Raw genomic sequence first — 14,552 nt, 5'->3', positions numbered from 1 at the left:
AACTAAGCCTTAAAAGTTAAACTTAAAAGTTCATTCCCATAATTACTCTGCATGATTAAAAAGCTTCGCTCAAAAGTCTTAATGTTCAATCAACTCGTGTATTTTGATTTTCTCTCTGGTGATATTTAAAAGTTTATGAGAATTTTCTATAACCAGGACTTTCAAACAGGGTGGTTTTAATCTGATGGTGGAGTCACCATCCCTGGAAGGATTAAAAAAATGAGGAGATGTGGCACTTCACGTTGTTTAGTGGGCAATGGAGCATTCAGGCAAAGGTTGTACTTGGTGATCTTGGAGGTCTTTTTCAACCTTAATGATCCTATGATTCTAAATGTTCATTAACTATACTCTAAATTAACAACAGCAGGATGGAATGGCAGTGAGAAGGCATTTATATGATGTAAAATAATGATTTTTTCCAAGCTGTATAGCTTAAAACATAATAGATTAAGTAACTGATCAGTTTGCAAAGCATATGTTGACCTTTCTGAGCTGATCAATTCCTTTTCCAAAATAAAAATAGATTTTTTTTTTTAAAACTAAGAGTCTGGGTCTCATACAAGAGGACTGAGTCAAAGTTCAACAACATAGCAGGTTCACAAAAAAAAATCATATCAGATTCCAAAGCTTTATTTCAATTTGCATCTTTTGTGCAATTTCCACTTAAAAAAGCTCGTTCCACTGAACAGAGTCAAGATTTACTCATTAACTACTTTCAGGTATGAGAAACTTGGGAAATAACTGAGACTATTATGAAAAATTACAACGACATAATATGGGATCTTTCATATTACTGAACATCAGTGCTCAAATCCCTCTGCAGCCATTGTCATACATCATGCAGGGCTTCTAATGAACTTGTATGCAAATGTTAATTAGAAATTTCTTGGAAGTTTTAGGAACAGGAAGCGCTTAGTGAGCTGTGACAAACACTCTGCTAAACCACTTGTCCTTTTCCCCCGTGACTTTCTGACTATTTATTCTGATGCAGCTACAGGAGGATCCCTGATATGGATCTGTTTGGATCATGCACTGAAGACTAAAGTTCAGACGTGACTTGAGCTGTTACATACAGTTATATTGGGCTGTACATGTGGCTGATACACCTTCAAATCATTTTATGTAGAGTTCTAAAATATCCATGCCAATCTAATAAGAAATACCTTTGGCAGTGCCCAGTCCTTTTTCCCCATGAAAAAGTAATTTGCAGGAAGCATCATCCACACGACTAAAAAAGTCATTTGCACCAAACTGAGCTCCATAACTTCACTGACACCACAGAGAAAGAAAGCTGAAGTACACTGGATACGCCCCAACAGGCCCATGCTGACTCAAATATTCTTATTTACTAAAGTTAAATACATTCTTCCAACTCAGATTTTCAAGCACGACCTGACCAATACCTGGTCAATACTTTTCACACACTTCACACAGTTTTGTATAACCTACCATTTTAACATTTGCCTTGGTAACATCTAATTTCTTTAATATACAAGAGAAAGATATTCCCCTTGAGTAGCCCCCTGAGTATAAATTATTCACCTCACTGATTTCAGTAAATATAGAAGGTTGATAACTCCCAGATCCCAAGTCTTGTCTACAAATAGTTAAGCCTGTGGAAAAGATGTGAAATGCTGCACTACTGACCAAAGCCTGTACCAAGGTCTGCTCACTGTGCCCACCATTATTTGTATACCAACCATTACAGGAGTCTTTTAATAACAAAGATCACAACTAACCAAAGAGAGTACAAATCTCAACAAAAAAAAATCATATATTTATATCTCTTGTTCGCGAAAGTTTACATTTTAAAAGATGGAGGTGAGAGGCACCTGAGAAAACACTTAGTGTGCCTGTCTGTATGCAGCACATACCATAACTCTGCTCCAATGCTCTGTGTCATGGCAGGAGACCTGGGAAATCTGTCTGCCTGCTGTGTTATCTGGCCTATAATAATAATAATAAAGCTTTGCAATTAACACTTACATTCTGGAAAAAAAAAATCCCTAAGAAAACTGCCAAATGACAAAAAAACCCTCCCCAAAGCCTCCCAAAACTAAGTAATATTTTTGAAGCTATAATGAAACTTATAATTTCAATTCTAATCACAAAATCACAGTCATTTATAGATCACATCTACATCTGGATGCAAAAATATTTAAAAAGAAAGCAATGAAGGCAAAGAAGAACAAAATAGAGGTCCATTAAGTTTCAAAGCTTTGTGTGCCATAAGTTTTGGCATGTTCTCTGCTTTTAAACACATTTTCTCATATAGAGAAACAGAGTTTTGAGTAATTGTAATTTACAGAAACCTAAATTAACAGATCACTGAATGTGTCATTAATGTCTAGCAGGTAACAGAATTACTGGCCCAACCAAAACCAACGGACTTCTTAACAGTTTTAGGAAGTATGAGAAGTTTAAGAAGTATGGCGAGACATAAGAACAAATTTCAATGTTTGTGATTTTAAACAATGGCTGCTTAAGTCTGAAAAAACTTTAAAATACCACTATATTCTTCCCTCTGCTTACATAGGGCAGATATTCCTTCACAGACACATTTAATTGACTGGAACAATTCTACTTGGCTTCAGTGACTTTATAATTTGTCATAACCAGCTCACGAGCTCTCGAGGAGACAGACTTCTTCCTCACACTGCCAAAACAATCCTATGAAATATGGTTTGGTTTAATTAAAGTATAATTAATGCCTTGAATTTTAATTGCTTCTGCTATGATCTGGAGATGAAAATTCTCTTGTGCCAGAATAATACATTTAATATGAAATGGACACATTTAGTATTAATAACCACTCTATATCAACTTCAGTAATGAGGTCCTTTGATTGAACAGGCAGAATCTGGGAAAAAAAATAACACACAAACCTACAGCTTTTCTGCCCGTCAGAATATAGATGTAGTTGTTGAAAATGGAATTTAGTCATTTAAGTGGCTTGGAAAGTAAAAACTAAAATCTGTTTTTTAAATGCTAAAGGCTATCTATGAGATTTTCTCTTTTATCTTGGAAAAAATACAGTTAACAGGCAAGGAATGTTGAGTGATACATTGACATCAAAATATTTTTGCTAAATGTACATGTTTTAAATTTTAATTCTGTTCTGAAGGGGTGTAAGAAGGAATAATTCCCTATTGAATTAATTACAGGGCACTTTCTCTTTTGAGTAGTGATCCCCTGTCAGGTCACTTTGAAAAGATGGAGAAAATATTTATTACACAAATTGTTAAGTGCATTGATAATTTGGTTTTAAGGCATCACCAGATGGTTTACCAGAATTTAACAGGTGAAAAAATACTGGAGTCAGGGCAAAACCAAACTAGTTCATTCAGTGCTCACCAATTCACGATTAAGGATGCTTATTTTTCTTCCTTTCTGATCTTGTTGACTACTGTTCATTTGGGAAAGAAAACCTGATACCTTTCAAACACAGAAACAGAATCAATTTAATAACAAGCCACAGAAATGAAAGATGCTATGAATAAATAAATAAATAAACAAAATAATCTAAGGTCTCTCAAAAGTATCACAGGTTTGCTGCTGGTGCAGAAAAACTTTCAGTTTACTTTTGCAGCTTTGTGGAGTTTCAGATGCTCATGTTTTTATAAGATGATGAAAGACAGTTTTAACTGGAGTAATTAATTCAGTTTTTATATTAGCTAAATTTTGTGGCTCAAAATTTGAAAATATGGTATTTCTGTCACTAAAAATGAGTGTGGAGTATATAAAGGATTTATAACACACATTCTCCTCTGTACTAGATCAATGATCTAAAAAAAGATGTGCTATTGTTTCCACCATCTGCCTTTCTTTCTTCTCCTACCTTTGTTTCCATTTATACCTTCTTGGGATTCCTTCACTTACTCCCAGAGGAGTTCTTAACAATCAGACCTAAAATGAATTCAAACCATGACTATAAACATTAATTCCCCCAGGTTCAGAATGAAATACCAATATACGCCAAAAAATCTTACACATTCAGAAAAACAGAGCTACAAACATATGCAGTAACATATGCCCAAAAATGAACAGTATAGCTATTTTAAATATTGAAATGTTTTTAATTTTTGACAACAGGAAAACAGCTGAACTAGCAGTAACATCATTAAAAATCTGACAATCTAATTTTCAAATGCTAAATATTAAAATGTATTACAAATGCATCAAATAATAGACCTAAAGTAGCCCAGCAGCAATTGACATTTACCCCAGATTAACTCCTCTATTTAACAGGAGTTTTCCTGATGGGTATTGAATAAATGTAAGAATTGCAGAAATAATTGAAATATCCATGGGCATTTGGGTTAAAACATGAATTTATTCAAACAACGAAATGCAAATATTACACCCACACACAATCCTTCTGCCTTAGCGGGCAAGAGGAGAGGAAAGTTTTCCTCAGCCTTTCTCTCCTCTAAAAGCTGTTATTATTGCACCTGAAAATCCTCCCTGTGTCAGAGCTGGCTCAGCCCCTCAGCAGGGAAACAGCAAAATTCCTTTTTTTCACTCCAAAAACGAGGAGCCAGGAACTGCACAGGGAGGGATGGGATGTGTCAAACTGCCCACGACCAGCAGAATTCAGCACCTCTTTTGTGTGATTCCATGGAATCAGAGGGGGCTGTGTGGAGGACACCCTCTAACACAGGAGCTGGCATTTCAAAGTGTTTTGCTCACCCCCAGTGCAGAGGGAAAGCTCTTTGCTCCTTGGCAATTACTGAGATGTCCTTTACTTTCCATCTGTGCAGCTGTGACTCTCCCAGACCAAACACCACATGCTGTGCCCTGGGTATAAATCCAGAGCTATCGAAACTGCTACAGAATCTGAAAGAGTCAATTTTTAAAAATATAAAATACCTGATGGGGTTTATATTGTATTTTACCACACATACATTAAATTTATTATGAAAGCTGCTGAATTTGGCAGGCTTGCATTGGTTCCCATGGGGCAGTAAGTCCATTTATTTTTTCCATGTATTCCTCTATATGATAATCCTCACTGAGACAAAAGACCTCTCCCTCAAGAGAGGCTAAAGGAAGACAAGCTTACAACGGATTGTCGTTTTCTTTTAGATCCCCAGCTGCCCAAAGGAGCAAGAAAAATCCATACATCCAGTTTCCTAACAGGCACAAACAGAATTTATGAGAGGGTAGTTGGTAGTTGAGCCACCCCAGCTGTGTAGTAAACAGCCCATTTTAAAAATCATTTGAAAAAAGGGAAAAAAACCCATAAAGCAAGGCTGATGTGAGAAGTGTGATTTGATTTATACCCTGCCAGCCCTTGGCTTCTCTTTTGGCTGCTTTCTTTAGTGTAAGAAGCCTTACTGGGTCAGCTGGAGATCCCTTGATGTTGGATAAGCAGCTCTGGCTGTTGAGCCCCTCACTCTCAGCGTGGATGTTGCAGGATGGCAGCGTGTCCCTCGGACTGCTGGGATCCCCCAGAGCCTGGCCAAATCCAGAGCAGGAGACTGAGCTTTGAGCAGGCTCAAACCCCAGCAGCCACAGAGGGATTTAATGCCTCTGCTCAGCACTCTTTGAGCACAGCTGAGGTGCAGCTCTATACCTTAGAGGCAGATAAAATTCTATTTTCACACTATTTTCCAGAACACATTAAAAAATACCAAACCAAAAACCAAGAAAATGTTTCTTCCAGTTTTTGTTTTTCCTGCAGAAGGAAGGATCTAAAACTAAGACTACACTAAACACACCTGCTCTTCAATAGCTCAGAGAAAATATTCCAGGAGTGCTTGTCACTGAGGGTTTTCAGCTTCCAAGTATCAGAAGTAAATTGAGAATGAACTTCAGGTGGAATTCATATTTCATTAGTTTAAAAGTTTTTAGAAGAGTGAAATCCAATGAAATTTCCTATCCCTCCTACTACTGCAATACCTTCACATCAAAAGTCAAGGTTTGTTTTGACTTCTTGTGAACAGCATCTGTAATCAAACAGGAATTCTGACAGTAAATTGTGGTTGGTGTCTCCTCTACTCCAGTCTCAGACACATAACACAGCTCTCTCTCAGCCTTAAGAAGTGATCTTGTAGTAGGGATTGAAAGATAAATTCCCAACACTACTCCTCCACACACAAATCACCCACAAAGTCACTTTAAAATATTGAAATTTATAGATATGGACATATATGAAACATATATTTATAAGATTTATATATATATATGTTATGTAATATGAAATGTATTAATATACACATTATATATATCATAAACATATAAATATTTCAGCTTGTCAGATGTAAAATAGACAAGTTCATGTCATGAGGGATGTAGTATTTTGTTAAACAGATTAACTAAAATATTAACTAGATCATGAGATAAATAACAAAAGAATTTGTGGAAATATGAACCAAACCTTTTTCATTTTATACTACCAAATGGAAAAAAAATAGTTAAATGAAATAGTGTATTTTTTTTCTGGCTGCCAGCAAGAAAATGTTATTGGAAGCTTTGATGCTTGTGGCAAATGATATCGGTCATCATTAATTTGACTGAAACTGTCAGTTTTGCATTATTTGACATGTATTTCTAGTTGGGGCTTATTTTCTAAGCACATTTTGACAAATGTATCACAGTACAAGTATTTCAGTTTAGAAACAGTTTGGGAAGCAGTCAGAGAAATGCAGAGCAGAAAGGCGTTTGGGCTAATTTCACACAGAAGTCTGGAGAGTGGAATGCCAAAATTGAGGCAAATATTTCCCAAGCAATAACAAATACATGGGAAACAGTCCATGAGATTTGGAACCTGAGGATATGAGCCCAAGCCATGCAATTCATTCTATATTTTATGGAGTTTTTTGGTGATCAGCACTGTTTTTATTTGCGAAAAAATTGTAAGAATGAACAGATGATGCTGAGGCCTGTAGATATTAAAAATTGGCTGGATTGAGGATGCTTCACTGAAACCAGCTGGCTGATTTTATAAACAGAACTCAGTTACAGTACCAAAGGGGTGGCCAACACACAGCCTTTAAGGCACATGGAACTCAGGGAGCATCTTCCACATCTGCTTGGCACCCTGAGAGACAGGTCTGGATGCACTTCCTTAAGGAGGCACTTCCCAGATCAGCACTCTCGATGTAGGAGAAATGAAGATGACAGCATCCTGAATTCAGAGGCTATTCTAGAACAAAACTCATAATCATCCTTCTAACTTAGAATGCCTGTGAACTGCCTTCACTCACCCTAACACTTCCAACAGTTTCGCTGAGATGATGAAAACTCACCATCAAGACAGAATGTATTCATTCAGCATTTAAAGGGAAAAGTCTTCCCCTCTCTTTTTTCCAGATAGCTGTTCACATTCCCAAGTCCCAGTCTATTTTTGGAAGGCCCTGCTGAACTGTTTCAGGACAGAACATATAATACCCTCTAAGGTTGCCTTCAGCATTCAACTGTGGATGAACTGGCAGGAGGTTCAGTAACACTGCCTTAGATAATGGGTTGCCGTGGCAACATTCCTGCCTGCTGCCAAATTCTGGAGCTCAAGTTTAAAAGCTGATCTCAAACCAAGGTCCTTTTCCAAAAAATCTCTAAGCTCTTATTAAGAAAAGTAAACACACCACCATATTCCTCTCGAAGAAATCCATCCCACATATAAAAGGAGGCAGTCCTTGCTCTGGCATTTACTTCCAGAGCCCTCCTGACCTCAGTATTGGCTCCTCTTATATTAAAATGTTATATTTCCACTACGAATTTGCCTGGCTTAAGATCAAGCATACAATATTTATATACTTCTGCTCAAACATGTAGAGGATAATAATGCCTTTTCTTAGGCAAGCAGCAGAGTTTAAAAGGCAGTTCTGTTACCGTGGGTTTTCAAATCACCTTTGGTCACTGCCCTGTGAACCTCAGCAGAACTCAAACCAGGATTTTCCCAATAACTAATTGCCAGCTCCCTGGAGGATCTGAAACGGCAGTAGAAATGGTTGCCCTAATTTTCTGAAATTTAGGGCACTGTGAAAAAACTCTAGACCTAACAAACAGGTTTTATTAATACAGAAGGTAACACAGGAATGAGTTAAATTTATAAGAGAGCTTGAATGTCATTCACAAACTGCAGTGATGGCACAATTCTAGCATTATATTCCAACTGGTAGAGCATTTGAATCTGGGTTTCCAACCCCCAGCTTTAAGTTCTCAAACAGATAAAATATATTTAAACTGCATCACAATGAAAAAAAACAGGAATCTGCAACAACTCACACATCCTGTACAGAGAGAGAATGCCAGGAGATACAGTACATAAGGTTTTTTTCCCTAAGAATGTCAATCTCTTTCCACTTTGTCTTCAAAAAGGACCTACACTTGGAATCAGCTAAAAATAAGAGATACAGTTTAACAGTCCCTGGCACTTCAGATAAGAAAGATCTTCAAGACCTCTCTGAGTGATGGACATGCCTATGGATCTTCTCAAAATGTTCTCTGCCAAGCAAATATGTAATTCTCCCTATGTCAAGCAGAATTTCAATACACAGGGTCTGCCTTGCACATCTCACTTTTCCATGCTAGAAATGAAATACTTGTGTTGCACCTTTGCACTGCTCAGCAGCCAGGAAATCCTCCTGCACAGGCCAGAATTGTGTTCAGGTTGTGATAAATGCAATTTAGTCACTACGTGAATGGTGAAATCCTAAGAAGCATGAGGAAGATGCCTTTAAGGTTTTCATGTTGTGATACATAAAGCTTTCTGGAAATGTTTGGGAGATCTGTTTGTTGCAAAAGCAATGTATTGGGGGAAAAAAACCCCATAAAGCTCATCAGGTCAGGCTGATTCATGCATAAATTACAATTCAGATTGCCTGACAAAATATTTTAAACAAGTATCTTGATAAAATACCTCATATCTAGGTGGTTTACTATACAAATAACATCAGCTAAGAGCAGAATAATTGCTTTGCTTCATCTCTTTCTGCACTAAGTGCGTGCATTATTATTGTATGTACTCTCCTAAAGCAAACTGAATCTCCTTCATCTGCTATTAAAAAGTCTTTTAAACTACTTGAATCATAAACCTTCCTGGCTCCCTGTTGTGCTGTGCTTTACACAGAGGTCTTGTTTGTACTTCCTATCATTATATGTCTGCACATCTGCAAATGTGCTTACTGTGAACAGATTATAGAACACGCTGGAATGGTTGGGGGAAAGTTCATGGATAACATTCCAAACACACAAGCAATACGACAGAAGACTTTTTAAGACTCATTGTTTGCAGTAATTTAAAGAAACGATTCTGTCTTTGATACCTTGGTAAAATATTTAGGTACTTATAAATCCCAATGACAAAGGAGCGCTCACAAATTTCACGGGTTCCTGCAAGTTTTTGAGCATTTAGATTATAGATTTAATTATAGATTAAATAATTAATTATTAGATTTAATTATAGATTTAGATCAGGGATGAAATGTCTTTGGGACAGATTGATGCAAATCCCCCATCCAGGGCATCCCTTTTCCACCTCCCTCCTTCTCACAGCTCTGGTGGGTTTTCAGGATCTTGGGGGAAGAGTCTGGGCCTGGTTTTGCTGAGAGGAGCCCTGGGATGCTCAAAACCAATGAACTTTTAAGAACAGATTCACAAAAAACCTAAACTGCTCTTCTCTCCTCTCCTCCTTATCTCTTAAATCTTCTTGAGAAAGTTTTAAATTGACACACACCAAGTTAAAAAAATTATCCCAAGTGCTACTGGAGTCTGTCCCAGTTTAGAAGGCTGGAAATATTCAGCAAACTGGTGAAATTATGCCAAATTCTCTCAAAGACAGTGGAGTTTCAGCTTGAGTGTTTTAGCAAACTAGTGTGACTGTAAATACAGGCTTTTTTTGGTCTCTGTGGAAGGTTAAGCTGAATATTAGGAAAAGGTTCTTCCCCCAGAGGGTGGTTGGGTACTGAACAGGCTCCCCAGGGCAGTGGGCACGGCCCCAAGGCTGCCAGAGTTCCAGGAGTGTTTGCACAATGATGATCCTTATGGATCCCTTCCAACTCAGGATATTCTATGGTTCTGTGAAAAACTCCCAGAATATAATCTGGAGTTCAAGTAAAAAAAATTTCCTGCAGTGTCATTTAAAAAATTAATTCCAGAGCAGAGATCAGTAGAAATTTCAGCAGTTTCATTCTTGGCTTTACAAAGCAAGAACCTCTCCATTCTCTCCCATAACAGAACTAAAATTGTGGCATTTTTTAAAATTCTCCCATGACTGATGCAATCAGCTGCCAGTGTCTCAATGACAAAGTATAGCAATGATTAAGACATAGAGTTTTAAAATACACATAAATTATATGCAGTATAAGTGCTGTAGAGAAAAACACATTTCCAAAAGGAAATAAGCATCTTCTAACTTTGGAGATTTAACAAGAAATTAGATTTATTTTTTTTTTAGTACAAACACAAAATAATACCTCTTCTATTTTCGTGGTTCTGATCTTAAGACAATGAAAATGCATCTCAGATCCACTTGTAGCTACTCAATGTAGCTACTTAACTACTTGAATCAGTTCAATAGTTGATGAAAGTACACAAAACCTTTGAATTTCTGCTCTCTCATAGCTAAGAGTGACTTTAAATCAGTGTTTAGAGAACTGTGTTTCCCATTGGCATCTCTGAAAGCACACACAGAACCTGACAAGCTGCTCAACTTTCTGCCATTTCAGTAAAAAAATTACCTGAACACACGTTTTCTATAAGGGGAGATATTTACCCAGATAAATTGATTGGCAACAAAATTTTCTGAAATACAAGTCTATTAGGTAAATATACTCTAGTCAAAGAAAAGCAATGAACAGTTTTTTGAGTATCTTTGTTTAAGAATAAAATTTAAGTAGCTTAACAGTTGCACTCATCTATTCTGGTTCACTGCATTATTTTCCAGTAAATCAAATATCCTGCCCAAAGACCTTTCCACTGAAGTCACTCTCCCCAGTGCCATGACCAAAGTGTACTGATGAGACAGAAATATTGCACTGCATTCCTTTCTTTTGAGATGTTATTCTACTCAGGGGTGTAGCCTTGCAGGGTATTGGTTACCCACTGAAGCAGAATGGAGAAGGATTGGCTTTGGAATGTGAATCTGGAATAAGAGCATGGACACTTTTTGGTATGGTCAGTATATTATCTGTCCCAGATAACTCCTTCAGGATGACACCCACACTTGGACCTGGAAAATGGTCAGGCCAAATTAATTATTGAGTTAATCTGCTCTCTGTTCCCTGCTTTAAGGAGAGAAGAGTCACAAAGAGCATGAAGTTAATTTATATATGGTAAAACAAAGGCAGTGGAATATTGCTTTTCTAAGAAATCATTTAAAGATTTCTGAAGAAGTTTTTAGAGCTTTAGGTCAAAGATAAGGAAAAATTACCCAGTACATAATCTCATTGTAACTTCTAGACAATACCGTGACAGTTCTTGTCAGAAAAACCCCATTTTTTTTAGATAGATTGCTTCTGCTTATTAGGAATTGAATTGTTTCTTATCTGTAGCTGCCCACACTCACAGACCTGACTTTGTACTGGTACAAGGAGACAAGAGTGACTTTGAAATCTACCCCAAATACTTAAAAATACCAGGAAGTATGGAAAGTATCTCGTTATCTTTACTTTTATGGCTGATAAAACAGAGCAAATTATAGTCTATAGTTGTTGAATATGCTTATTTCTCTCCACCTAAAAGTGTTTGCACAACTGTAAGTAATGAAAGCTGTACCAAAAAGTAGCCAAAAAAGCACTTACAGTTCAGTATCACAGCTTCAGCAGCACAAATATTCACTGTATATTCCTGACAATTTAATTTACTGTACAGCATCTGCAAATTGACAGCCTGGGCTGTGTAATTAGGAAATAAGATGCCTGGCAAGATTTATGTGTTGGGGAGAACCCACTGAAACCTAATAGGTTTTTGACAGGACTGAAAAAGAATTGACCAAACTTATTGACTCTACTGGTGGATCATATGATTTCCTGACTAAGGCATTTTTAAAAAACATTCTATATTATGTTTATTTGATTTAAAAACAAGAAACTGAGGAGACTCCCAAACTCAAAATGGCCCTATTTATATTAGGTAGGCTATGGAAGGAACTATGTGGGTTCTATAACACAACACAGGAATTTCCACCTACCTGTGTTCCTATTCCTCTGCTAAATTAAAAAGGTGGGAAATGTACATTCAGCCTAGGGGTACATAATACAGGGAAAATAGGAAAACTGGCTTTGAGGAAAATCAGGGAGAGGAAAAATAAAGAATAAAATAAAGTGCCTTTAGCTAAAAACAAAATAAAGTGGGGAAAGGCTTTAGTCATGCTATGGAAGTCAGCACTGAATTCTTTATAGCAATGACAGCACAACTGCGCACAGAAAAAAAGAAGAAAGTTTAGTTTGCAGTTAAAGCTGGCCTGTTCACAGAAAATGATGAAAATTACTTCAATGCTGTCTCTTTTACAGGGAAATGGGTGATCTATTCCAAGTACTTTAAAGCTCACTAGAGAGAACATCACGTAAGGACAATTTTGTACTGACCTGGACTAGGTGCCCGAGATCTTCCCATTTCAGATTATCTCGTTAAAGATTGAGGTGGCAGCTCTGATCCATTTTACACCATTTTACACTGCTGACAGCATTTTAGACAGGCTTCAACAGCAACAACAAAAAAAATCTAATTCTTCTTTTTCCTTTCTTTTTTCTAAGCATGTTTTTTTAATCCTTGGGCTGAAAGGGTTCCAAACCTGTTCCTCACAGCTCCCCTGGCAGGGCCCAGGCAGCACGTCTAACACAATTCATTCCCCCAGGCAGAGCCTGTTTGCATGGTGACGGCTTCAGGTGCCACACAAACCGTGCCCAATGGTTTGAAAAGTCTTTATTGTGCCATTCAAACCCACCTCCCTCCTTCTGAGAGGCTCAGTTGGGATGTGTCCTTCACTGCAAAGCTCTCTGTGGGTGTTATGGGCTAATTCACAAAACCTGAGCTGAGCTGAGGACCAGCAGCAGTTGATGAACACTAATTAAAATCTGTAAAAACTGGTGCAGACCTACTGTTTTGCCTCATTGCCTCTTTACCTTTATATAGTACTGACATATACCAGCATCACACGTGAATAATGTCTCCAAACAGCTCTGAGAACAGCTTTAAGAAGGGTGACACAAAGCAAAGCCTCTCCTTAAATATCACGGTAGCACCGAGTAAAACTATTAGTTCCTGCATGCTGAGAATTCAAATACTGTATTTGTTCTAAATATATCCTTCTTTGTCCTGCTCCAACCCAGCCAGGCAAGGACTCTACAGTCTGGCTTTCAGGAGGCAACCTCTGACATTAAAGCCCTCATGGTGTCCCTGCTCACGCCCGGAGCTGAGGATGCAGCTTTTCGTGGTTTAGCTCTCGGTCCTGCAAAGCTGATTTGTGTGTCCAGATTAATGAGTCACCCGTGTGCTGGCAGTGAGTGGTGGGTGGTACGGAGAGAGGTTTTTGCAGGAGTGGAGAAGCCTTTTTTCCTCCCTCCGTGTAGGGGCAGTGAGGCTGTCACACACTCCCTGCACTGGAGGGCTCTGGGCAGCAAGGCCATGGCTGGTCCAGCCACAAGGCCTCAGCTGGATGATGTCAGACTCAGATGTGTAATAAAATCTAAAAGAAAACACCTGGGGTCATGTCAAAGCATCAGCCCAGTCACTAATGTATGGGGAGAGCGAGGTGGACACAGGCCACAGAACCTTACTGAGAGGGGACAAGTCTCTTCAACATTCAAATATTAGATTTAGATTCAGGTTTCAATTAGATATTAGGAAAGAGTCTTCATGGAAAGAATTGTAAAGCATTTGAACAAGTTGCCCAGGACGGTGTTGGAGTCACCATTGCTGGAAGTTTTCCAAAAACATCTGGATATGGAGCTTGAGGATGTGGTTTAGTGGGGAACATGGCAGTGGTGCTGGGCTGATGGTTGGACTTGATGATCTAAGAGGTCGTTTCCAACATTAATGATTCTGTGATCATTTAAAGCTTCATATGAATGGGTTATAAGCATATAATTATATGTAGAACTTAAAAACTAAAAGAAAACTGGAAAAAAATATCAACACTGTTACATAAAGTTTTCTGCAGTGTTAATCAAAATATTGACAAAAATAAGATACTTGAGTTAAAGAATTCTCCATTTTTGAGCTGAAAAGGCAACTGTAATTTTGCAAGTTGTTGCAGAAAGAAAATAATTCTTGTACTGGTATTAAAAAAAAATAGGCACAGTAATCTTCACTTGTTTATTAAATCTTCTTGGACTTTACGAGTCCCTGAAAAGAACGTGATTAAAGATCCTAATATATAAGTGATGTGAATCACACCATGGATTCTCAGAATTTCTGTATAGTTTCCTTTCAGAGATAAAATATGTGTTATTTTCAAGAGGACTATATGTCCCAGTAATACAGCAATGCCTTTTCTGTGGCATGTACTTGCTGGTATGTTATTGAGGGGTCTGCAAGCCAGAATGATTAGACTGTCACCAGCAGAACAATGAGGTGTGTTCCAGCATACAGAGAGCAATTTCAGAGGG

General features: G+C 37.8%; 1 long non-coding RNA gene across 1 annotated transcript in view; it reads right to left on the bottom strand.

Moving 5' to 3' along the window:
* The window catches only part of LOC113996436, a 135,754-nt gene extending 123,055 nt beyond the window's left edge, over positions 1–12,699 (bottom strand). The window contains exon 1 of the long non-coding RNA XR_005564007.1: positions 12,531–12,699. This is a non-coding gene — a long non-coding RNA (uncharacterized LOC113996436). The remainder of the gene's footprint in view (positions 1–12,530) is intronic.
* Between the last annotated feature and the right edge of the window lie 1,853 nt (positions 12,700–14,552).

Source organism: Pipra filicauda, unplaced genomic scaffold, assembly GCF_003945595.2.
Source record: "Pipra filicauda isolate LSUMZ 115617 unplaced genomic scaffold, ASM394559v2 scaffold274_size1021923_pilon, whole genome shotgun sequence".
In the NCBI taxonomy this organism is placed as follows: domain Eukaryota; kingdom Metazoa; phylum Chordata; class Aves; order Passeriformes; family Pipridae; genus Pipra; species Pipra filicauda.
Note: the sequence above shows the minus strand (reverse complement) of the source record. Positions and strands in the feature narration are given on the sequence as shown.